The sequence below is a fragment of the Choloepus didactylus genome, chromosome 6 (assembly GCF_015220235.1).
Source record: "Choloepus didactylus isolate mChoDid1 chromosome 6, mChoDid1.pri, whole genome shotgun sequence".
NCBI classification, from domain to species: domain Eukaryota; kingdom Metazoa; phylum Chordata; class Mammalia; order Pilosa; family Megalonychidae; genus Choloepus; species Choloepus didactylus.
Genome location: NC_051312.1, coordinates 108,211,679 through 108,236,698, shown reverse-complemented (window position 1 = coordinate 108,236,698; position 25,020 = coordinate 108,211,679). Strand labels below are relative to the sequence as shown.

General features: G+C 39.4%; 1 protein-coding gene and 1 pseudogene across 2 annotated transcripts in view; both read right to left on the bottom strand.

Moving 5' to 3' along the window:
* LOC119535873 overlaps positions 1–4,468 on the bottom strand; it is a 36,531-nt pseudogene extending 32,063 nt beyond the window's left edge.
* Positions 1–25,020, bottom strand: part of FAT3 (FAT atypical cadherin 3) — a 652,719-nt gene that overhangs the window by 340,451 nt on the left and 287,248 nt on the right. The window lies entirely within an intron of this gene.

The window sequence follows — 25,020 nt, the reverse complement described above, 5'->3', positions numbered from 1 at the left end:
GTTGTTTATGTCTGGCATGTACTTAGAAGGATTCCCCCTACAAATATTTTTAATTCTTTATTATCTTGATAACATTCCCTCCCACCTCATATATTTGCTGCTAACCACAATGAACACTTAATGAATTAATCAAGTCCATAACCTCTGGCAAATCAATTAAAATCCGAGTATCTCTGTTTCCTTAGCTGTAAAATGGGGAAGTTAGGTTACATAAGCTGATAATGCCTTTGATTCTGTGCTTGTATTGAAAGTCAGATATGACTTATTATTCAACACTTTAATATACAGCATAGACACAAATATATAATTTATCCTCTTTATAATTTTCAGTCAAGTTGTCAATAAGATATTAAGAAGAAGAGTACTTCCAAAAGCAAATTTCATACTCAAGGAAGCCTTCAATATGGAAAGGCACTTATTTTGCAAAGGCCCAAATACACCCATGCCAAGGACAGTTGCAGCATGAAAGCTGTAAAGAAATGTACTTGCACACACAAATTTATTGTTTTAAAGAGAGAAATGTGGCAACCAGGTGAAAGTGGCAGGGAATTGGGATAACAGTTTGCCAATTGCTGGTAACTGCTACCAAGGTCCAAGACTGCTGTGGTCAACTTCCTGGCAATGGCCACCTACTGTTTATGAATCTCTGTATTAGCAGAGGACTCTGCAGAGAGGCTACTCAGATCAGCTGGAAAGAGGATTTTGCCAATACTACTAGTGGTCATCCCCACCTAACACAGAGAAAACCCAACTATAGAAAGACGAAGACTGCTGGGGGAGTCACGGACACACACTCAGCAGACATCTCCCAGCCCTCACCTCTCTTGCCTCCTCTCCTATTGTTGCTGTGATGATTCCATCTGTTTCCATTCCACAACCTGGAGATGTTAAGGCCAATGAAAATGTCTGGCCAGACCTTAAACCTGGAAACTTTAGAACTAGTTGCCCCAGATGCTAATCAAGGAAGGAATTCTCAGTGGCAGGGCCCCCTCTGCCTGAGTTGGATAAATCCTACCCAAACAGCATAGATTTGTCTCTCTTCTCCTACACAAAGTGGGGCATGCAAAGCTGCCTTCTACTGACCCTGACCCAAGCAGTTTTCAGCCACCCTAGGAGACCAGCCACAATGGGATCTCTTCCCCTGCTCTTTTGGACCTTCTGTGCTGTGTAAGTAATAAAGCAGTCATTTTGCTGAAAGTTTCTTTTATGCCCTGAGCCTGTGTTCCCATGACTCACAACGTAGCAACTCACTCCACAAAGAAAATTTCCCTGGAAAGGATCCTGAATCTTTGTCCAGTGCACAAATATATTTAAATCTGCATATGGATATCTTCTGCAAAAAAAAATCATAAAATTATACTAATAATTATCCACCCTAATCACCAAACATTTACAAACCACAGAGAGCAGCTTGCTAGCTCTCCTCACTTGGGTGGTGGTCTACTCATCTAAGCTGGGTGGTAATACAGTGCACAATAGCTACACAACTGGATGGAAGGACCCATTTGGAAATTTTTGCTTGGGGCACTCAAATAAATATATCCAGGCATTTCTTTTATGGTTTTTAATTCTTGAATGTTTTCTCCTTTTGGGTTAAAAGGCAATATAACACTCCAGAAGCTCGGAGTATAACAGCATTGGGTTTAAACTCCAACTCTTCCATTAAAAAGCTATGTGATTGAGGCATATTTCTAAAACTCTCTGAGCTTCAGTGTCATCGTCAATAAAATGCAGCTAATCTAACACACTCTTCTGGTTTGCTGGAACGAGAGTACATACGTAAAGCAGTCCTATCACACAGAACTCAAAGATGTTGGCTCTCATTTATCTCTCTATCTGTGTGGTGTACTGGACAAAAGAGCAGGATCTCAAGTCAAAGAAGATGGCCTGAGTCCTGATCCTGTCACTTATTAGCGCAACAACTCTGGCAAGTTAGTTTCCTGGACGTCAGTTCCTTCAATGATAAATTGAGAATGATCATACTAATATTACATTCTTCAGTGTGTTACTGTGACTATGAAATAATGGATGGTAAGTATGCTTGAAAAAGAGACACCTAAGTATAAGTCATCATCATCATCACCATCAACCTATCCCCTCCCTAAATGCCAAAGTCATAACATTCTCATATAGCTCATTTTACAAATACCCAAGTCTCCTACAAAATCCATCTTCCAGTTCATAGGGGCCATGTAACCACTGAGGAGAAAAGGGTACTTCACTGATCGGCTAATGGTGAGTGAAAACTAAAACTCTAATTTCCAACACAGTAAAATGTAAATGGCCCCATTATGATTAAAGCCGCAGAAAACATTTTGGAATGGGATTCCTGGTTTGAAATATTCTGATATACAACTAGATCTCCCCCTTGTGCCAAAATATGGGTTACTATTCATCCTAAATGAAAATGTTACAATACTGGGGTCAATGCCTCAGTGAAGAAAAATGGGAATGAGTTTTTGTAGAAGAGAGTATGCAATAGTATCTATTACTTCCCCACATGAAGGAGCAATTATGACATTTTTAAACATTTGGAACAATTCTGAACATAAAAGTAGTATTCTAAAATGTAGTTTTCAGGCTCATATAGTCTTAGAACCAGACAGTTAACATTATGGTCTTAGCAAGCTAATTAGCCAGGCTTTCTTTTGTAAACAACTGACTTATAATAAATAAGAAAGAATATAAACTTGATGCTAACACCCAATTTTCATCACTATTGGACAATAAAAAACTGTAAATGCCACACTTCTCTCACTTCAGTATTAAATTCTAGATTCACACCAAATAACCAGTCTTTAAATTAGAAAAAAAAAAAAAAAGGTTTGATTTAAACTGTATTTAAAATATGCTCCTCTTAGTAAGTAAACTTTCCCTCATTCTCTCTCTTCGTCTCATTTTTCCTTCCTTCCTAAAACAAAACAGAACAAAACCAAGAAACGATCCTTTGAAAGGATTTCCTACTGAAGTGATTCGTAAAAGTTGCATTGGTATAGATGTCCAGGGGAATTTAGCCAAGAATCTATGAGCTGATTCCTGCATGCAAATTAATTTAAAAATTTACACAATGGTTGTAAGTGCCTTAAGAATTGAAAAGTTATCACCATCAGATTCAGGGAAAACAGATATGAACTTTTTCATGTTTAAGTAACATAAAACTTGCTAACTTGCTTTCTCTCTTGCTCTTTTTCTTATGGAAAAGAGAAAGATAATTCAAAGATTGGAAAGGCAGCTTAAGATTGTCCATCCATTTAAGCAGAAAAGCTTAGGGAAGTAACTGCGGCCGAGAGACACAGTTACATGGAATAGATATCCCTAGAGAGGGTGTTCTCTTAGGGTGAACCAGTTTCCAAAGGTCTCAACCATAACTTGTCAGAAAAGTCCTTGATATGTGTGATGGTTAGGTTCATGTGTCAACTTGGCCAGGTGACCCAGCTGTCTGGTCAAGCAAACACTGGCCTAACAATTGCTGTGAGGACATTTGAGGCTGGTTAATAAACCAACAGGCTGGTTTATTAAATCATCAGTCAATTGACTGCGGCTGTGACTGATAACTCACCAAAGGGCGTGCCTTCCACAATGAGAGAATGCAATTGGCTGGATTTGATCTAATTAATCAGTTGAAGACTTATAAGCAAGACAGATGGAGGACCTTCACTTCTTCTTTGGCTGCCCAGTGAAGCATTTCCTGAGGAGTTCATTGAACACGTTTGTTGAAGATCCCAGTTCATTTCCTGAGGAGTTTGTTGAAGTTGCCAGTTCGTTTCCTGAGGAGTTCATCGAACATCTTCCTTGGAGTTGACAGTTTGTTGACGGCTCTATAGAATTTAGACTCGTGCATACCCACAGTTGCGTGAGTCACTTTTACAATTTGATAATCAGAGACACCTCTCATTGATTCTGTTTCCCTAGAGAACCCTAACTAACACAATATGCCAGAATGAAATTCATTTCATCTCTATTTTCTCAGGAGCAAACTAAGGTTTAGGGAAGCTAAGCAACATATCACCCACTTAGTAAGTGTTGGGACTAACAATTAAGTTCAGAGGTTTCTGGCTAAAAAGCTTATGATTCTTCAATGAGGTACACTGCCAGAGGAGTCTATAAAATGAGGGTATAGGGGATGAAGGAGATGATCTCTTAGATCCCACCTGGAACAAATATACTATGACTCTAAATTAGAGGGTGCAAACCAGTATTTCCCTTAGATCCCAACTACCAAGGCCCCTGCCCTTGGTAAAACAATTCAGGAGGTATCCTGTGGCCGTCCTCAGCCATGCCTTTCCTACAGAACTAGGAGTAGGTGGAACCAAGGAGATGTGCCCACTTGGAGCCTGTGTACTGGTCCCCAGTAGACCTGGAGTCTAGATTCTACATTAAGCTCTGGTTCCAAGGATCCTGGATTTCTCTGCCCAAACGACTCCCAAGCCTGATTCCGGGCCTGCATGGGCCTTTTCTCCTGCTTCATTCTCCCCAGGGCAGGCCAAGCACCACCCCAGGATTGAAGGTTGGCCAAAGGACTTCTGATTATGGGAAAGAAAGCAGAACTTGGACATGTAGCCTGGGATGTTCACACGTATGTGAGGGACAGAACCAGGGGGTGAGAAGAGAGGTTCAGTAGGAGTAGAGGGCAGGCAGGGCCTGTTCTCCCCACTCTACCTTATTCTGGTGCTTAGAGAACTTAGAGAAATCTAATTTCAATCCTGACCTTCCAAGTCAATAGAGTATATTTGTCAAAATGGGAAGCCAGAACACATTAACAGTTTAGTTAGCTTGATTTATAACTTTTAAATATTTATGCTTGTAATATGCAAGCCTCCATTTGTTCTCTGATCCCAGACTTGCAAATGTTAAGACCACAAGCCTGTGTTGTTTGGCTGGCACAAACCATTGTTTCTTTTAAATGTGAACTAACATGTAGAATGATGAGAGGACTTCTCATAAAAACAGTCATTTGTAATGTCAGTGCAACATTCCAGCACACAGTCATCCTCTGGGCAGGGTACGAATGTCTATTTGGTCAGCTTCACTCATCTATGGTGCAGCTTCTGGCCAGCCAGTGCCTGACTTTTGATGGAGCAGAAGCAGTTTGACCAGGCCCATTTTATTCCTTTATGTTACCTATCTGCCCAGAGAAGCATCTGAGCAGAAGATGTCTGAACTGAAGGGAGCTTAAGGTGCTAGCTAAAGCACTCACCTAACGAGATCATGAAGGAAATTAATCCCATCAGGTTTGTTTCATGAACAAATAAGTGCCATTTTGTATGACTGAAGATATAACCCCTATTCTCACAATTGTCTCATTTAAGACAAAAACACACAGTGATCACTTGAAATTGGGAGCGAAGCCTCTTCAACTGTCTTTCTTCTGTTCTGGGCAAGCCAGATGAGAAGTTAGTTAAGAAGTCCTTCATGAGACATGCCCACAAAAAGAAAATTACTTCCACTCTGCCCCCCAAAAAACCTTGTTGTAAAAGAATGAATACAATGAGAATATCATCTGTATCCCCATGTTGGAATCTTAATCTTTAAAAAGAAGGGAAATGTTATTTGTGCTTCACTGTGTACAATCATTTTTTCTTAATGCCGAAAACTCCACGGTGACTTTAATTTCAGTTAAGATCAGAAAATATCAGCATAGGGTGTATGAAAGCAAAATTAATTATGGCCTCAACATCCCCTCCTAGTTCTTTCCCCTCATCATGTATTAATCTTCTGGGTACTGTTCCTACATGTTAAAATACAGAGTATGAATTGCTGTTAATACGCTGTTGCCAGGTTAAAGTACTGGAGAATGTGAAGATGTCGGAAAGCAAATCCCAGAGAGAATGGAACACTGTTTTCTTTATTACGATTACCATACAAATAGACTCCTTCTGAATTTGAATTACAATGATTAAAAAAAAAAAAAAGCTCAACCTTTACATTCCCTTAAACACGCTGTCAGGGATGGAAGGAGCAGTTCCAGGTATTAGCACCCTTTCTACAGTTCCATACACCAAACACAATCAGACAACACACTCACACTTTGAAACTTGGAAAGTACCATGTTGCAAAACATTATAGCAGACGACATTTCTTGAATTAAAGCAGAAATCTGTTATCTGCAACCACAAGGAAAAGTTATTATAAACAACGTATGGAAAAATCTAGCAAGCACGTGGAAAGAAGTGGGAAAAAAAATTACAATTTCTCTAAGTAGAGTGTGAATGTTTCCAGGATCAAAAGTTTAATTTTAGAAATTCCTGGTCACATCCAATCATCAGTTATGATCTCAAGATGGAGAGGTTATTTGCTAGGCAACGATGCATCCAGAGGTGTCTCTGAAACAGCTTTGGTATACATAGAATGAAAGAGCCATGAACTGAATAGCAGGGAAATAGCTGTCTTTAAATAGATTCTTGGGAAAGAAAATTCCGAAACAAACCGAGGACAATGAAGAAAGGAATGTGCCTGGCTGTCTCTGCTTCCCTGCCTCTATGCACACCTTGCCTTTTCTCTCCTTGATCAAACGGCCAATACCTGCACAATTTTAAAGACGGAGTTCACCTTTTACCTATTCCCTGATCTCTGCATAGCTCAGGCACACGGAGTACAGATAGAGGCCCCAATACTCATTGTCTATGAGAGTGGGAATTACGGTGATTTTTTTCTTTCACTAGTTTATCTGTTCATTTATATATATATTTGACAAAAATTTTCTAAATTCCTACTATTTATCAGGCCCTGTTCAAGGCAGAGGATAAAATGGGGAACAAAAAAACAAAACCCCTTCCCTCATGGAGCTCACATTCGAATGAGGTAAATAAACAATGAACAAAATAAATAGATGGAATACATACAGTCAATCCTCATTATTCATGAATTTCATATTTGTGAATTTAACTACTCATTAAAATGTATTTGTAACCCCCAAATCAATACTGGCATACCTTGGAGATGCTGCAGGATTCAGTTCCAGACCACCACGTTAAAGTGAAAATAGCAATGAACAGAGTCACACAATGTTTTTGGTTCCTAGTGCATACAAAATTTATGTTTACACCATACTGTAGTCTATCAAGTGTACAATAGCATTATATCTTAAAAAAAAAAGAACATATCTTAATTTAAAAAATATTTTATTGCTAAAAAATTCTAACTATCTGAGCCTTCAGTGAGTCATAAGCTTTTTGCTGGTGGAGGGTCTTGCCTTGATGTTGATGGCTGATGACTGATCAGGGTGGTGGTTGCTGAAGGCTGGGGTGACTGTGGCAATTTCTCGAAATGAAACAATAATGAAGTTTGACACATTGATCAACTCTTCCTTTCATGAAAGATTTCTCTGTAGCATGCAATGCTGTTTGATAGCATTTTAACCAAAGTAGAACTTGTTTCAAAACTGGAGTCGGTCCCTTCAAAATCTGTTGCTGCTTTATTCACTCAGCTGATGTAATATTCTAAGTCCTTTGTTGTCATTTCAACAATGTTCACAGCATCTTCACCAGGAGTAGAGTCCATCTCAAAAACAACACTCTGTGCTCATCCTTAAGAAGCAACTCCTGATCCACTGACATGTTATCACGAGATTGCAGCACTTCAGTCACATCTTCAGTCTCCATCTCTAATTCCAGTTCTCTTCCTATCTCCACCACATTTTCAAGTTACTTTCTCCACTGAAGTCTTGAACCCTTCAAAGTCATCCATGAGGGTTGGAATCCACATCTTCCAAACTCCTGTTAATGTTCATATTTTAACCTCCTCCCATGAATCAAGAATGATCTTAATGGCATCTGGAATAGTGAATCCTTTCCAGAAAATTTTCCATTGACCTTGGTCAGATCCATCAGATTGGAACCACTATCTGTGGCAGCTATAGCCTTAAGAAATGTATTTCTTAAATAATAAGACTTGGAAGTTGAAATGACTCCTTGATCCTTGGGCTGCAGAATGGATGTTGTGTTACTGGGCATGAAAACAACATCGGTCATTTGCAGACATGCACAGAATGACAAAGAATTTGTCACCTAATACATATGTTCCCAGCTGAAGTCTAATAAGGTAGCATTCTGCCTTATTTCAGCTCTCAAACTTTAGACAAGTGTCCATTTTGCAGTATATTTAGTGACACATTTTTTTTCTCATTTTTGTGCTTTTTGTTGGGTGATTCTTCCGTCTAAAATGGCCTCCAAATGTAGTGTTGAAGTGTTCTCTAGTATTTATAAGCACAAGAAGGCTGTGAAGTGCCTTATGGAGAAAGTATATGTCAGATAAGCTTGGTTCAGGCATAAGTTATAGTGCTGTTGGCCCTGAGTGCAATGTTAACAAATCAATAATAATAGGAAACACACACATATATTGGATCAGTTGATGAAAATGTAGTTGCCAGAGGCTCACAGGAGCCTAACCCTGTATTCCCTGTAGGAGCAGTAGTTCAGTATTTGCTAATTCAGTGTCTGTGACTTCATAGAACTTAACTACTGTAAATAAGGAGAAGTGACTGCACTTCATTAGCTGGAGCACTAAATAGAGAAATAAAGCAAGGGAGGAGCACAGGAAAAGCTGGAAGGATGCACTACTAAATAGGGTGACAAGGAGGGTGGCACACGTGGACAGCCCCAAGGGAGTGGGGAGTCAGGCAGGTGGGTATCAATGGCAACAGCATGCCAGGCAATAGGAACAGTAGGTACAGGAGCCCTGAGGCAGGAATACACCTGTACCTGAGTGCTCAGGTGACACAGAAGGGCAGGGAGGAGTGAGCAACAGGACAGAGAAGTAAGGGCAGTGAGGTGCAAAGGGGACAGGGAAGACTTGTCCTTCGAGGCTGGGCGAAGAAGTTAGGCTATGGGAGACTCAATTTCTTTGAGCATCTGTAAAATGGTGACCATTACAGTATGTGCCTCCTATGATTGTGAAAATTAAATAAGACCTTGCCCCAGTGTCTGTACATGTTTCTAAACCTGTAAGGATGGTATTAATACCTTCTCTGTGATAGCGCCTAACTCCATGGAATGGCATTTATTGTCTTTGCTGCCCTAGCTTAACCAGGGGCTCTCTGAAGGCTGAGGTCCCTGGTTACTCCTTTCAAGCCCACAAGATTCTGTGTTTGAGAGCAGGGCTCAGAGCACCTCTGCTATGGCTGTCCCTGTTAAAAGCCAGGCCTTCACAGTGCGTTTTACTTCTTAGGTTAAGGGAGGTAGATGATGAGGCATGATTTGTCCCAGGGCATATGTGATCGGCAGTTATAACAAATTGATGGTTGTATATTTACCTTTGAAAAGAGACCAGCTTCTCCCTCTAGATTCTTTTAGAAATTTGAACATTTTAGTGCTTAACTGGGTACTGTATGCCCTGCCCCCACACATAGAATTATCTGAGATCCTTCTCCCCACAAAGAGGCTGACCAGAGGTTTCACACTCAGAGTAGCAGCCCTGGTACACTGAAATGTTGGTTTGCAATCATTCTTTCCTTGACAAAGAAGCTGGAATGCAGGGAAAATTAAAGCTATAAAGGGTAAGGAGCCATTTAGTCAGAATGGATCAATAAAAATGAAATGAAGTACTGCTAAAAATGTGATGAAAGTCAGAGGTAAGTGTGCTGTGAGAGGCAAACCCTACCTATCTTGACGGATGACATTTTGTTACACATTTTGTATTCCCAGAGCCTAGCATAGTGCCTGACATAGAGTAGGTTTTTCATTCATGTTTGTTGACTTAATTAATTCATAGTTAATACGTAAAGCAAGGCACAACAATATCAATGCATTAAAGGCCAGAGATCATTGAATTTAGTTTATTTGTAGTGAGTTTATGACAGACTTAACCCATAAGCCACAAAACCCACTGCTTTTGTTCATAATAAAGGTTTATATTCATTTGGCCCCACTTTCACCTTCCACTTACTTTTTTAACTACTAATGCAATGGAAGTTGGCCTTCCTTAAAAATAAAGTATCTAAATAGGGTGGCCTAGTAATCCAGAGTTTCAGTTGCTCTTTATTCTGAGGTACAACATTCTTATTCAAGAGAATTTTTGTTTATGTAGAGATGCTCTATAGGTTCTCTAAGAGGACTTTCATCTTTAAAAAAAGGTTATTCCAAACCTGTCAGAGATAATGTATGTGAGCATTTTAATACTGTGAAGAATCATATAAATTATAATTATGGTTGCAATTATTATTATGATTTCTATTAGCAAAGACCAACTTCCATATTTTTCATATCTGTGAAAGTAAAAGGCATTTCCCAAATGATTACCTACTTTCTCCCCCGATATGGTAAATCACATTAAAATTGAGCATAATAGAACGACAGTGTAAAAGAGGTGGAAGGTTACCTTGACGTTGGTTTAACCATGCCCAAACCATTGGCCATCTTACTTAATGTTAAGCCCTGGAACAACGTTAATGCTGCAATTCCCAAAATGCTCTGATAACCTAAGATAAACTGATTTAAAATGTGACTAATGAACCCTTAATTTTCCTTTATGAACATTTAAGAAATTTCCATTACTAGGAATCTTCTAATAACTTGCAGAATATGTCAATACAAAATTTCTTTCAATTCCACAGAGGGAACTGAATACAGAGAAGACATTTTGAAAATAGTTCAAATGTCAAATGAAAATTAAACAAAAACAATTAGTCAAGAGAGTTTCAGAAAGGCATAAGGTACTTTTTCTATAAGGAGGAATTCAGAAATCCTTTTGCAATATTAATAAATAATACATAGTAGCCAAAACATGTATTCCTTCTTTAATTCATTCCTTTCATCAGCATTTCCTTAGAGCATTTGCTGAAGTAAAGCACTGTCCTTAGAATGGATAATGATTTTTTTATTCCTCACTATGTCCTGGGGCCCACCATAGTACCTGGCACACAGTAGGTACTCAATAATATCACTGAATGTTGAATGAATGAACAAATAAGTAAATGAATAAGAAACAACCTTTTCCCCACTCTGCAGAATCTCATTTTCTTTTAATACCAATGCCACCACAACGTTCATACTATGAATGGCCTGAAAAATAACAACAGCACATTTATTTGGTTTTGCTTCATTTTGCTGTAGATAACTTGGAAGTTGGAAACTAGAAAAACGTACCAGAAGAAAACTAGAAATCACTGAATAGAAAAGCATTCCACTTTCATTTAGCTGATAGGGGTCTAAGAAGACAGTGAAAAATGAAGTTGTATAATTATAGGGAAAGCTTAACAACTGTGACTGACCTGTGCTAGAAAGGCATTCCACAGTTCACTTTAGGACAAGGAAGACACCAAGCATGAGCTCTCTCTACTCTGAAGTTACATGAACAATTTCTTTTTTCCTTTTCTAAGAAATACTTTAATTTGAACCTGCAGTGAACCGGGAGACAAAAGTCATGCTAAGCCAGGGGTGGGGGTAGTAAGAAGCCCTGGCAGGATGGCAGGGCAGCACCTCTGGATGAGGGGAGGACAGCAGGCAGAATCAGCATGGCCACAGCTCCTGTGCTCAAAAGGTACCAGCTGTTTCTGTATATGAGAATGCCATGTGCGAGTAAAGCATCTGGAACTTGTCAGTGAGGCACTGTATGGCAGCAAGTTGATCTTCAAAATTGTCTGTTTCTTTCTGCAGCAAAGGACATTGAGGGTAGCTTTATGTTTTGGGCAGTGGCTGCTTCCTTTCCTGTCTTGGGGGATGGAGAAGTGGCCCCTGGTCACCTGAGGGTGTGGACATCTGGGCTGGATACCTCCCTGGGCCATGGCCAGGAGCTGGGAGTTTCCTACAACTTGGGGTCCCCAGGTCTTGGGTTGCATCTTCCACAATGCATGGACAGGAGAGATGGCCCTGGCCTGCTTGGTGAAAGTTGGCCCTTTGGGGCTGGCTCTCTATTTGGGTTATCTTCTTGAGCCACCAGCTCAGACTCCCCTGCCGCAGGTTTCTTCGCAGAAATATTTTTGGGCTGTTTCAGTCCCGAAGGGGCAAGGAATATCTCTCAGCTCTTCCAAGCACTGGAACACCAGAGACTGGGGGAAAGGTGGCTGGTCTCAGACAGGCCTAAGTGGCCCAGGGTAGATAGCCAGGACTGCCCCCTCTCTTCCCACACACCATGCTTTACATTTTCTTAGCTGATGACTTCTCAGGAGAAGAGATGTAGCATTCACCAGCAAACTGCCTTTCCATAGTTGAGGCTAATGTGCAGGGGCTGGAGAGTAGGAAAGAGGCTGGCTTGTAAAGAATGCCCTGTCCAGCATCCTTCAGGTGGCTGGGTTTTGCCTGGTCTCCTTCTTTAGAAATAATGCCTGCCCTCATCACCTGCCTCTCAGACAACTCATCCGATGACAAGTAGGAGGGCTCCTAGGGGTTGGAGGGAGGCTGGACCAGGGAGGTCAGATTCTTGTTATCATTGGGGGACTCAGCATGGTCCAGCAGGCACCCGCTGAAGAGACGTCACACTCCACACCACGGAAGATATCAAAGTCATGCTACATGAACAATCTGAAGTGGCAGAATTATTGGAATCCAAGGGGTTCTGTCATGGTCAACATTGTACCTTCCTAACTTAAAATATTAATGCAACAGGCACCTTGTTGAAAGAAACCTCACTTACCATCTTACCTTTCTATGATTAATTTTGGAAAAAACAGACTTTTTAAAAATAATTTGTTTAAAACAAGTTTTCAGCAATGGAAATGCGCCAGAATTAAATGGGCCATATACATCTGTTGTGTATATACAGACAACCTCCTCACAAATGCAATCAATGCAGGAGAAGAGCAAAAGTGGTCTCTAATCACTGAAATATATACAGAATATATTACTGAAATACATACATATTTATTTATATATTTAAATAAAAATATAAAACCAGACTACTGATGTTGTTGCACTTTAACTCTGTGGGAGGAGTCTCCAAGGTCACCCTTCAAAGTTAGTGATTTTCAACCTACTTACTACTCTAATACCTTATTTATATGATGTCTCAGCAGATGGGAAGCAGCAAATTAGAAGGCAGATCCCTGGAAGAGAGAGACATATTGATAACTGAAGTGAGTATTGGCAAGCTAAGCTCAAGTGAGGAGACCCAAATATTACTTCATTTGAAAGAGCTGTGGACAACACAAGTCTGCAAATGAAAACCCTGTATCCAGGACCAGCTTTAATTTTTATGGGATTCACTGCAAAATGAAAATGTGAAGTTCCTTGTTCAAAACTTATTAAGAATTTCAAGACAGTGACATAGAGTATTAAAGCAAACATGAGACCCTTCTAAGCGTACAGATTGCATGCCCACGAAGCCAGCCTTGCTTGCTTTCTTAAATTTGGTATATTATGCTTGAAAATAGTAAGACACATGCAATATACTTTAGCAAGTGGTTCAGAAATATAGGTTCTTTTTAAAAGTCTTGCCACTTCACTGGTTAAATTCTGGGTATCTGGACATATCACTTATGTAAATAATACCTAAGGCTTCGCACAGACTAGACGTGACTAAAATTCTAAGATGTGACTTCAATAACAAGTACAGGGTTCACTCAGGTTTTTCCAATATTGTAAAGGGCTTTTTGTCTTGTTCTTTCTAGTTTGAGAACTTTCTTATTTCTTTGTGTTCCTCCTACACCTGGCACAGAATCCTAAATGTAAAAGGCTTATTAAATCAGAGAAAGATGAAAGCACAAAATAATTTGAGTCTTTTACTAGTTATTACAACCTGGAAAAGCACTGATAGAGGCTCACTGAAAACCTCTCTAATATTTCTAAACTTATGCAGGCAGATATAAATCCACTAACTATATTGGATTAAGTATAAAAGCGAGAATTTGGAGATCCTGATCATCAGAGCCCATTTTATACTGACAGTCATTTCATTGAGCTCTAAAACACTTAAATACTAACATCACAGAAATTTCTAAATCTAGTTTCATAATAAACCATTTTAATAAATATCCCTACTTCCCGTGCATGAACATCATTTCTTCAGAAGAAAACATTTCTCACTATGACAGAAAACAATTTAACTAAGTAAAAAATGAATAATTTAGTATGAACACAGCCAAGATGAAGTATGTCTTTATGAAATAGGAAAAGGAATTTACTTAAGAGTTAGGAAGTAAAATTGGATTTGCCTTGCTTAACTGAACTATCTACAATAGCAACATATTTAAAAATGGTGCATTGGCGAAGGCCCAGTATTTTCTGCTTGTAATAGTCTGTTTCTATCGTGATGGTTTTATTTTACATCTCCTCACTCATGTTGTCCTTCCTAAAACAACTAATATATATTACAACCATTCATAATCGTCAGAAAAAAGTCCCATAAAAAACCTTGACATTATTTAATTAATCTCTTCATTTTAAAGCCACATGACAGTATGGATATATGATAGTTGATGATGAAATAAGGGTAGGGTCCTTATTTTAATCATCATCTTGTCCCTGTGCCCAGCACATACCTAGTATAAAAAAAGCAGGCACTCATAACACATAAACATATAATATATATCTGAGACTCTCAAGATATTTTAATCAGATTGATTATTCATCCATTTTTAAGAGGATTCTTTATAAGTAAATTCTGCTGTATGGCAAGAATTAATACAATTACTAACAGGGTATAATAACAAACATTTATTGAGCACTTCATTTGTACAAGGTTAAGTGAGCTAAGTACTTTATAAATACAACAACTCAATTAGTACCCCCATTTTACTGTTGGGGAAACTGAGCCTTAGAGAAATTAAGTAATGTTTCCATTGCCATATGGCTAATATATAAATGAGATGGGACTCTAATCAAGGAGTCCAAACTTCTCATCCATGCACTGGGATACAGGGTGAAATTAGGAGAAGATAGGTAGTTATTAAGAAAATCTTGTTCAACACGTTAAGGATAAACCAACTTGATTAAAATAGAATAATTCACTTTTAACAGAATTGTTGGCAACCTTTCCCATGGAACACTACAGATAAAATTTAAACCAGCAAATATTCTTCCACCTAAGAATCCTTATTAAAGAGAGAAGGGGCTTAATCCAAGCAAATGCTGGAACCCACAAATATTCTAGGTCATGACCCACAGCATTTCACAAATGAATAATGTTGGGTACGATGGAATACTACACAGCAGTAAGAAGGAACGATCTCGTGAAACATATGACAACATGGACGGACCCTGAAGACATAATGCTGAGCGAAATAAGCCAGGCACAAAAAGAGAAATATTATATGCTACCACTAATCTGAACATTGAAAAATGTAAAACAAATGGTTTACAATGTAGAACGTAGGGGAACTAGCGATAGAGAGCAATTAGTGAAGGTGGAACGATTACCTAGTAAGAACAGATAAGCTATCATGGGTAAATTTAATGTTTGGGGAATGCTCAGGAATGGCTATGGTTTGTTAATTTCTGGTGGGTATGGAAGGAAAAAGTTCACAGAAATGTTGCTATATTAGGTTATTTTCTTGGGGGAGAGTAGGAACATGTTGGAAGTAAAGTAGTTATTTTAGATTAGTTGCCTTTTTCTTATTCCCTTATTTTGATTTGTTTGAAATTTTTTTTTACTGTATTTAAAAAAAACATTTTATATAGTTAATAGTTAAAATAAAAAAAAAACAATGAAAAAAATATGCAGAGCCCCCTGAAGAGCTGGGGGAGAACGCAGGGGTGTTAGGCTTCCCCATCTCGATGGTTGCTGATGTGCTCACAGACATTGGGGACCTGTGGTTTGATGGGCTGAGCCCTCTATCACGGGACTTGCCCTTGGGAAGACTGTTACTGCAAAGGAGAAGCTAGGCCTGCTTATAACTGCCTAAGTGTCTCCTCCTGAATGCCTTTTTTGCTCAGATGTGGCCCTCTCTCTCTAGCTAAGCCAACTTGGCAGGTGAAATCACTGCTCTCCCCACTCAAGTGGGATCTAACACCCAGGGGAGTAAATCTCCCTGGCAACATGGAATATGACTCCCGGGGAGGAATCTAGACCCAGCATCATGGGATGGAGAACATCTTCTAGACCAAAATGGGGATACGAAATGAAATGAAAGAAGTTTCAGTGGCTCAGAGATTCCAAAAGGAGCCGAGAGGTCACTCTGGTGGGCACTCTTATGCACAATATGGATAACCTTTTTAGGTTCTAATGAATTGGAATAGCTAGCAGTAAATACCTGAAACTATCAAACTCCTGAACCCCTGAATCTTGAAGACAATTGTGTAACAATGTAGTTTATGAGGGGTGACAATGTGATTGGGAAAGCCATGTGGATCACACTCCCCTTTGTCCAGTATATGGATGGAAGAATAGAAAAAAGGGGGCAAAAAAAAAAAAAAAAAAAAAAAAAAAAAAACTAAAGGAAGAATGGAGGGAGGGACAATTCGGGTTTTCTGTTTGTATTCTTGTTTTTTTATTCTTGCTTTCACTTTTTGTGGTACAAGGAAAATGTTAAAAAAAGTGAGGTGATGAATGAACAACTATATTATGGTAATGTGATCAATGGATTATATACTTTGGATGATGGTATGGTACATGAATAAATCTTAATAAAAAAAAAGTGTTGGGTGAATGTCCAAGCTAAAGCAAACGAAAAATACCAATATGATTTAGTAAATAAAGACAAATATCTTTCACTGATCTCCTTCCTAACTGCACAATCTAAAGGCTTCGTCCAGTCTTTAACTCTGTGCAGCAACCAACATTAGGGACTATCTCTTCTTTCTTGAGCTTTTCTCCTTCTTGGTCTCCAGGGCAATAGTCTGTTGTGGTGCTTTCATTGATTTAAAGAAAACCCCATTTCAAACTCTGATGGCAAAAATGTACATTATCAGTACAGAATATATCAGAGAATCTCAGGGCAGGGAATATGGCTGAGTTTCACTAACCCCTGGACCAGGCTTTGGGAAGCCTTCAACTTTCAGGATCAAACCTATCAGCAGTGTTTTTCTCTTTCCCTCTCTCCCCTCCCCCTCCCTTCCCTCCCTCCTTCAACTACTTCATCCACACAATCACCCCAAAGTTCTCAAGTTTTCAACTCCTCAATTCCCCAACAAGAAATTATCCTTGGATCCCAATAACAAATTTCTAGAAGAGAGAATCTAGGTCCCAAGTTACCACCTCAATATAATTCACTCAGCAAGATGGGAAGGATTGGGGGTCAGTACTCGGAGAAAAGGGAAATGCTGCAGGCTGGGAAGACATCACCAAAGTTATCCATAGTAGGGTATCTTTGTGAGGATTCAAACCTAGTGTTCTTTTTCATTATACCTCCCATGTTCACCTCTTCTCAGAATCACCAAGTCCTGGTCAACTATATTTCCATTTGCTTCAACACCTCTGACATTTATAGACTCAAACTCAAAGACTATGAGAGGTAGAGTTGGTCTCAGGGTCCTCACTGGCAAACACATGTCATCTCTCACACTGGTACCCCATCACTATTTGGCTGAAATGGATGCTGTTCCAGTTTGCTAATGCTGCTGGAATGCAAAACACCAGAAATGGATTGGCCTTTACAAAATGGTGTTTATTTGGTTACATAGTTACAGTCTTAAGGCCATAAAGTGTCCAAGGTAATGCATCAACAATTGGGTACCTTCACTGGAGGATGGCCAGTGGTATCTAGAAAACCTCTGTTAGCTGGGAAGGCACGTGGCTGGCGTCTGCTCCAGAGTTCTGGTTTCAAAATGGCTCTCTCCCAGGATGTTCCTCTCTAGGCTTCAGATTCTCTTCAAAAGGTCACTCTCAGTTGCTCTTGGGGAGTTTGTCCCCTCTCAGCTTCTCCAGAGCAAAAGTCTGCTTTCAAAGGCCATCTCCAAAATGTATCTGTAAACTGTAGTTCCTCTCTCAGCTCCTGTGCATTCTTCAAAGTGTCCCTCTTGGCTGTAGCAAGCTCACTCCTTCCGTCTGAGCTTTTAAAGGGCTCCAGTGAACCAATCAAGGCCTGCACTGAATGGGTGGGGCCACACCTCCATGGAAATTATCTAATCAGAGTTATCACCTACCGTTGGGTGTGTCATATCTCCGTGGAAACAATCAAAGACTTACAATCTAATCAATACTAATAACGTCTGCCCCCACAAGATTACATCAAAGAACATGGCTTTCTGGGGGACATAATACATCCAAACCAGCACAGATGCCAAGTGTGGGCACAGTATGATAGGGTGCTATAATCAATTGATGAGGTCTGCCACGGGAGGAGAAAACAGGGAGTAGCAGGACAAGTGTCAGGTATTGATGCTTTTAAACCTTTTTATTTTTTTCTTGAACTGTAAACTTTCTATTTCAAAATACCCTCAAACTTACAGGACAGTTACCAAAACAATACAACCCCCATACAGAGAACTCCAACATACCCCTACTCCTCCAGATACCTAGATTCACCCATTCCAACACCTTGCTGTTCTGCCTCATCATCCCATCAGTCCGTCCATCTACCTATCCACCCATCCATCCACCCATCCTTCCATCTGTCCAGCCATCTGTCTGCAGACCCTTTTAATTCTTGTCCAAATTTTAATTTGAAGGTGAGGGTGCCAAGACCTAAAGAAGAGAAGAGAATTTGTCCACCGTCTATTCTAATGAATAACTATTAGAATAGTTACTGGCAGGGACAAGACTAAAATCTAGATAACTGAACTACTACAACTAGTGCTCTTTCCAAGACATCATACTATTTTATTATTGGGAAGCAGAAATAGCTAAAATAGGGAGGGGGGCTTCTAGGACCCTGAGAGAGGGCTCTTTCTTTATTTAGTTCACCACAATCCACTTTTCAGTCACAACTTAATTTAGATGATCACAGATATGGAAGTCAGCAAGGTGGATGGATGGGCATAATCTTAAAAGACAAAAGTTAATGGACTATAGGTAAAATGTTTTCTTACATGTAGTTTGAAAACATGAATTGCCTAAGGCCTTACACATACAACACGAATGCTGAATTAGCTAAAATTAAGCATGTGTTAATAAAAAATTCTCCAGAAGGCACTGAAGATAATATCATTTAACACTTATTGAGTGTTTACTACATGCTAAGTACTCTTTCATGTACTTTGCATTTAAGTCATATATCTTCATAGCAAGACAATTTGTTAGCTAATATAATTATCTCCATTTTCACAAAGGAGAAAACCGAAGTTCAGAGAGGTTAAGTAACTTGCTCAACACCTCACAGCTAAGCAGTGGCATATCTGGGATTTAAATGCAAAGAAGTCTGCCCCAGCATCTGAGCTCTTAAACACGACTCCATGTGGCCTCTCTCCCTTCCAGGGTTATCATGAAGTTTAACTATGACTATACGTGGCAAAGGGCTGAACAAACACTTGTCATTGAGACTTAAAGTAATGAAACTGCTATCAATATCTCATCACATGTTGGCTTTGTCATTTTATTGTCTGAGATGCATATGCTTTCCCAGAATAATCTACCTCAATCTGAATAAAATTTATGGATTTTTTTAAAATAATGTCAAGAAGCTAGGAACAGTCATTCAAAAATGACAGAAAATAAGAAGACCAGAATATAAAGTGGTAACAATCCAAAAACCATACTTTAAGTTCTCAAGGTCCATGGCGAAACTTACTTAATCCTGTAGTAACTTCAGGTATAAACTTTCAGTACTTTTCAAGAAAAGTGCTTCCAAAGAATCTGCTTTTAAAAGACTGAGAAATGACCAAATAAACAAGACTCTTGTGAGATCTTGATTTATGAAGCCCACTGAATGTCAGTCGATAATAACTTTCACGGGATTTCATGGCCTTGCATAAGAACACTCCCACATCAGCCCCTTATGACATGATAGCATCATCCATGGATGATCTTTCAGAAGTCCTGAAATGACTATACTAATTCAAACACCAGACAAGTCTCTCATGGTAAATCCTGCCCCTTTCAGAACAACCCTAATAATTAAAATCAACCAGATCAAAAAGGACCACAAAACAAACAGAAAAACAAACTAACAAAATGCAGGCTTGAGTAGTGAAAACCTTCTAAAATTCTTCACAAATGAGCACTGTGATAGGAGTCAGTGGTCTTTGCTCCTGCCAATTAGCTTCAGTCCCTATGGAGATCATCAACTTACTCCTCTGTGTCCTGAGATTGTACCTGTAAAACTTAGAATTGGCATACAACTATCTGAAAGACTTCCCTGAGCTAAAGTTCTAGGATCATTTATGTGTTTATTGAGTTGGCTCACATTTTCCAAAGTTGGTATCATTTGTTTTTGGCATCACAGACTCTGAATCATATCAGTCCTAGCTCCCTGTTAGCCAGAAGGACAACCTTGAGCAAGTCACCTCAGTGCCTAAAGCTCCAGTTTTACCCCAGGATTATGGTGAAAGCTAAACAAGGAAATAGGTGAAGGCACCTGCACAGCACAGGTCACGGAGCAGACAAGTGTTTTGAGTCAGGCTCCCCTTCCCACCTTCCCATCCTACCTCTGCAGGGAGTAACAAGGAGTCTTCCTAAAAGCAGTGTGGCAGAAAGAAGAGAGGCTGGCAGTAGTTTCAATTAAAATTCAGAATGGAAGAAAGTAATAAACCAAGGTAATAAATTACTGCTGTGGAATTAATGCTCAGATAGAAGAAATAAAAGAGAAATTTATTACCTTAATCAATCTCTTTTTTATATATATACAACATCATCATCTGCTTTATTTACGTGACTCTATCACCCTCCCAAACAATTTTCTCATTTCCAGCAGCCCCTACGCCAGCAGCTGAGCTGAAGAGTTGACTGGATATCTAGGAGCGCCACTCCTCCTCCCTGCTCCTCTTGGTGGTTTAGCAGGACTTGGGAGCAAGAGGGAAGACACTGAATGACCTGCACACTGCTGCTCCATCTATATCTCAGGTAGGCTCCCAGGCTTGTTCCTGCTCATTCCTCTCTCCCTTTTACCAAAGTTCCCCATTCCCCACCTGCTATTCAGTTTTTTATTGCAAGAACACCTAACATATTTACAAGTGATAATCATATTAACTGAAAGATCTGAATTTGTTTCTTAAAAATGGGGTAAAATGTAAGCTGTGGCCTAACTAGGAGCTCTGTTTTTCTAAAGTTGACTTAATTTGGTGGTCAAAAAAGTTTTCTTCCTATTACTGATAGTGACATTGGTTCCCACTTTAGTTGAATTCTTTACAATCCTAAGATGAATCCAAAGATGAAATGGGACACTGATTTAAGTCCCTGTGAATCTACCAGTTCTCTGAGGCTTGTGAATGAGCACTGCAGACCCTCTGGTGGTCACCAAGGAACTCAGAGAGTCATAACCTACATACATGACTGCAGAATCCCCAAGAAAGCTCAAAAGGGAAGGTTTTCTCCCCCCACTTTTTCATATACCTTTATTCCAGAGAAGAAACAATCCACATGTTTATCTGTCAGAGGCTGACATTTAGCAGGAACAGGATTTGGAGATGTTTAAGCATTTGAAGGGAATAAACCCTGAAATTTTCAAAACAATCTTTTCATGCTGTTTTCTGGAGGAAGCTGTTTAGAACTGACTCCAATGAGAGTTTTGTTGCCAGCTGAATTCTTTGTTACCAGCCAAATCCTTTTTATTTTTATTTCATTTTATTATTAATAATATGCATTCATAGGTACGCCTATACATTTATACATACACATACACATATATATGTATGTAAATACATCTTAGATAGATAGATAGATAGACAGAGAGATAGCAATACTGTCACACCTCCATCACAAATCTCTCATTTTGTAGAAGGACTTTGCTAAGTCTCACGTGGAATGGGGTCCTCGAAAGTATCCCACATTAGTTGAATGGTTCTCAACAGGGTCAGTTTTCCTCCCAGGGACATCTGACAATGTCTGGAAACTGGAGAGGGTGCTACTGGCATCTAGTAGAGACCAAGGATGCTGCTAACACTCACGACAGCCCTCCACAACAAAGAATTATCCAGCCCAAAATGGCAACAGTGCTGGAAGAAACCCTGAAATTGATAACTACATTCATAAGAAGCATCCAAACAAGAATCAAGCAAAAGGAAGGCAGAGCCAGCCACCCCAGAGTCCACAGCAGGAAAGAGCATGCTCTCCCTGGCAGACGGCCTACCCTGACCAAGTGCGCAGCACCCTCCAGAGTCTCTGTACAGCCCAAAGTTGAGTTGATCAAATGAGGAAATGCACAGCCTCCCCAGGGAATATAATGACAGTGCAGAAAAGTTCCCTTTGTCCTTGTTCATTTGGAGAACATTCACATGGATGCAAAGGTCACCGCTGAATTTAAATAACCCCTGTGATAAATCTGCATAAGCCCAATTTGTTCTACGGGACTTGTTGGATTAGATGAACATAATTTAATGTTCTATAGGACAAGGCCTCCTTTCATGGCTGAAAGAGGGAGTGAGGGTGATTTACAGTTTCATACATTCTCATTCACTACATTATCTGCTTTGTGCCTGTACTTATGAATCTCAACTCATCATCCAGCAGCCATTTCTACTCATCCACCAGAATTTAGCTTTCTATTAGGAAGAGCCATGCCAGCCAGAAAAAAAACAAAATAAAAACCAAAAACAAGGAATCAGAGATAGTAACAAGAGAGTTCTCTGTTCATTCTGTAGGAAAAGCACCAATATTTGCACCCTTGTCCCTCACCCTGGTGTTCCCCCCCCCTTTTTTTTAAATCTCTGAATTTATCCATAAAGTGAGGTTTCCTTGTTTTTGAGGAAAAGATGGTATTCTAAACAGATTATCATCAAACGGGGATGTGCATAAATAAATTTAAAGTTTAGTCTATTTAAGATACCAGATTATTTTTGAGCATCACTATCTTAACTGCTAATACTTTTTTTCATAATGCTATACCAAAAACAAATAATGCTTGCTTATTCATTAAAGTAAGTCTCAATGAACTCCACTTAGTAACAAATTCTGCTTAATTCTACATACCTGGAAGTAATACAAGTGTATCCCAATATTACATAATTCAGATTTTCATTTACCACAATTCTTAGCAATCAGTGATGGACAATTAAAGAGACAGGATTTTCATTTTATCCACTTAAGAAAACAGGAAGTAGAAGAAAAAAAGGGGATTTGATTGTTTGTTTTTTTTTAATTCAGTTTTACTGAGATATAGTCACATACCATACAATCATCCAGAGCGTACAATCCATTGTTCACAATATCCATATAGTTGTGTATTCATCACCACAATAAATTTCTAAATATTTTCATTGCTCCAAAAAAAGATAAAAATAAGAATAAAAATAAAAGTATAAAAGAACACCCAAAAAACATTCCATTCCCCCATCCCACCCAATTTTCATTTAGTTTTTGTCCTAAGTTTTCTACTCATCGGTCCATGTACTGGATAAAGGGAGAGTGAGCCACAAGGTTTTCACAATCACACATTAACACCACAGAAGCTATACAGTTACGCAATCATCTCCAAGAAGCAAGGCTACTGGGTTGTAGTTCAACAGTTTCAGGTATTTCCTTCTAGCTATTCCAATATACTAAAGACTAAAATGGGATATATATATAGTGCATAAGAATATCCTCCAGAGTGACCTCTCGACTCCATTTGAAGTGTCTCAGACACTAAAATTTTATTTTATTTCATTTTGCTTCCCCCTTTTGGTCGAGAAGATTTTCTCAATCCCACAATGCTGGGCCCAGGCTCATCTCCAGGACTCATGTCCCCTGTTGCCAAGGAGATTTGATTTTAGGGGCGAGTGGGAGAGCACTTTAAATTCCTAGTCAACTCTCAAGACTGCAACACTAAAAGGCACAAGTGCATGGATAAATTGTGAGGTTGGCTACCTTGTCCTCAGGTGTATCTCAGCACCTTGTCACCGTCCTTTGGTTAGGGAAGTCTAGAGCCTGGCTAACCAAGCTCCTGGGAGTAACATCAGCATCATTTGCAGGCTGAAGAACTTGTTAGAAATGCAAATTAGCAGGCACCACACCTGGAATCCATATTCTAACAAGCTTACTAAGTGTTTACTATCATGCTGAAGTGTGGGAAATCCTGGTCTAGATTTCTCTGTTACCGCTCCCACTAACATTTACCAGCCATGGCTACATCTTATACCAAATAACAAATAGCAAGCTGCTGTTATTTGAAGTTGATTAAAAACCCTAGGATACCCAATATTTTGATAAGCTTCCTCCTTCATATTTTAATAGAGAAAAAAAGTCTAAATCCAAAGGAACCAACACGAAGCGTAGAACTTTAGGTACCCCTGCAGGAGACACTTTTAAAGGGATCTCTTCCACTCAGATCACCCAGGGGTGGGGTGGGGGAGTTAGTCTACCAAGACAAAAGGCACATTTTAGCCAGGTGTATCGAAAGAAGGAAAGCTGAGCTTCACCTCCACTCAAATTCAGGTGAAGATGCCAGTGAGTATAGTGTGAGCCAAAGGGAGACAGCAACTGCAGAAAGAAATTTAGGAAAGGCCAAGCCATGGTAATCAGCTATCAGAAAATCTAGACTAAGCAAGGATTACTTTCATAGATGCAGACTCTCAATACATCACACCCTGCTCCTCGATCTATGTTTAACAGGAGGAAAGGAAAGAATAAAAGGATCTCTTGTATGTTTTTTCCTTCTAATATAATTATTTTAAGAACTAAGCCTCTCAGAATAAAAATAAAGAGGTGAAGCCTTTTTAAAATCTAAACATTTTCAAAACAAAACAAAAATAAAAGAAAACAAAACAAAAGAACAGAGATGTACATTCATATTTGCTACTTCTAATATCTGACAACACTCCAGACATCTATGATTCTTCAAAAATTCCAATTCTGATGATAAAATGCCTCAAACTACCTCAAGTAGCAATGGGTGGGCTTTCAAGGTATGCTGTCCCACCTTGGGTAGACTTTTGGCTTCTCAGCCTCCTGAAGTTATACCCTATACTTCAGGACCCATCTCAGGTCTGCAAAGCCCACCTGCTTCCTCCGGGTAGCAGTGACCTCCATCCTGCTCCAACATAAACTGCCTTGTACTATTGCTCATGTATATCATACATCTGATGGCCCTATCACTTTCATGAGATTAAATTCCCTGACCGAAGAAACTGTCTTATACTTCTT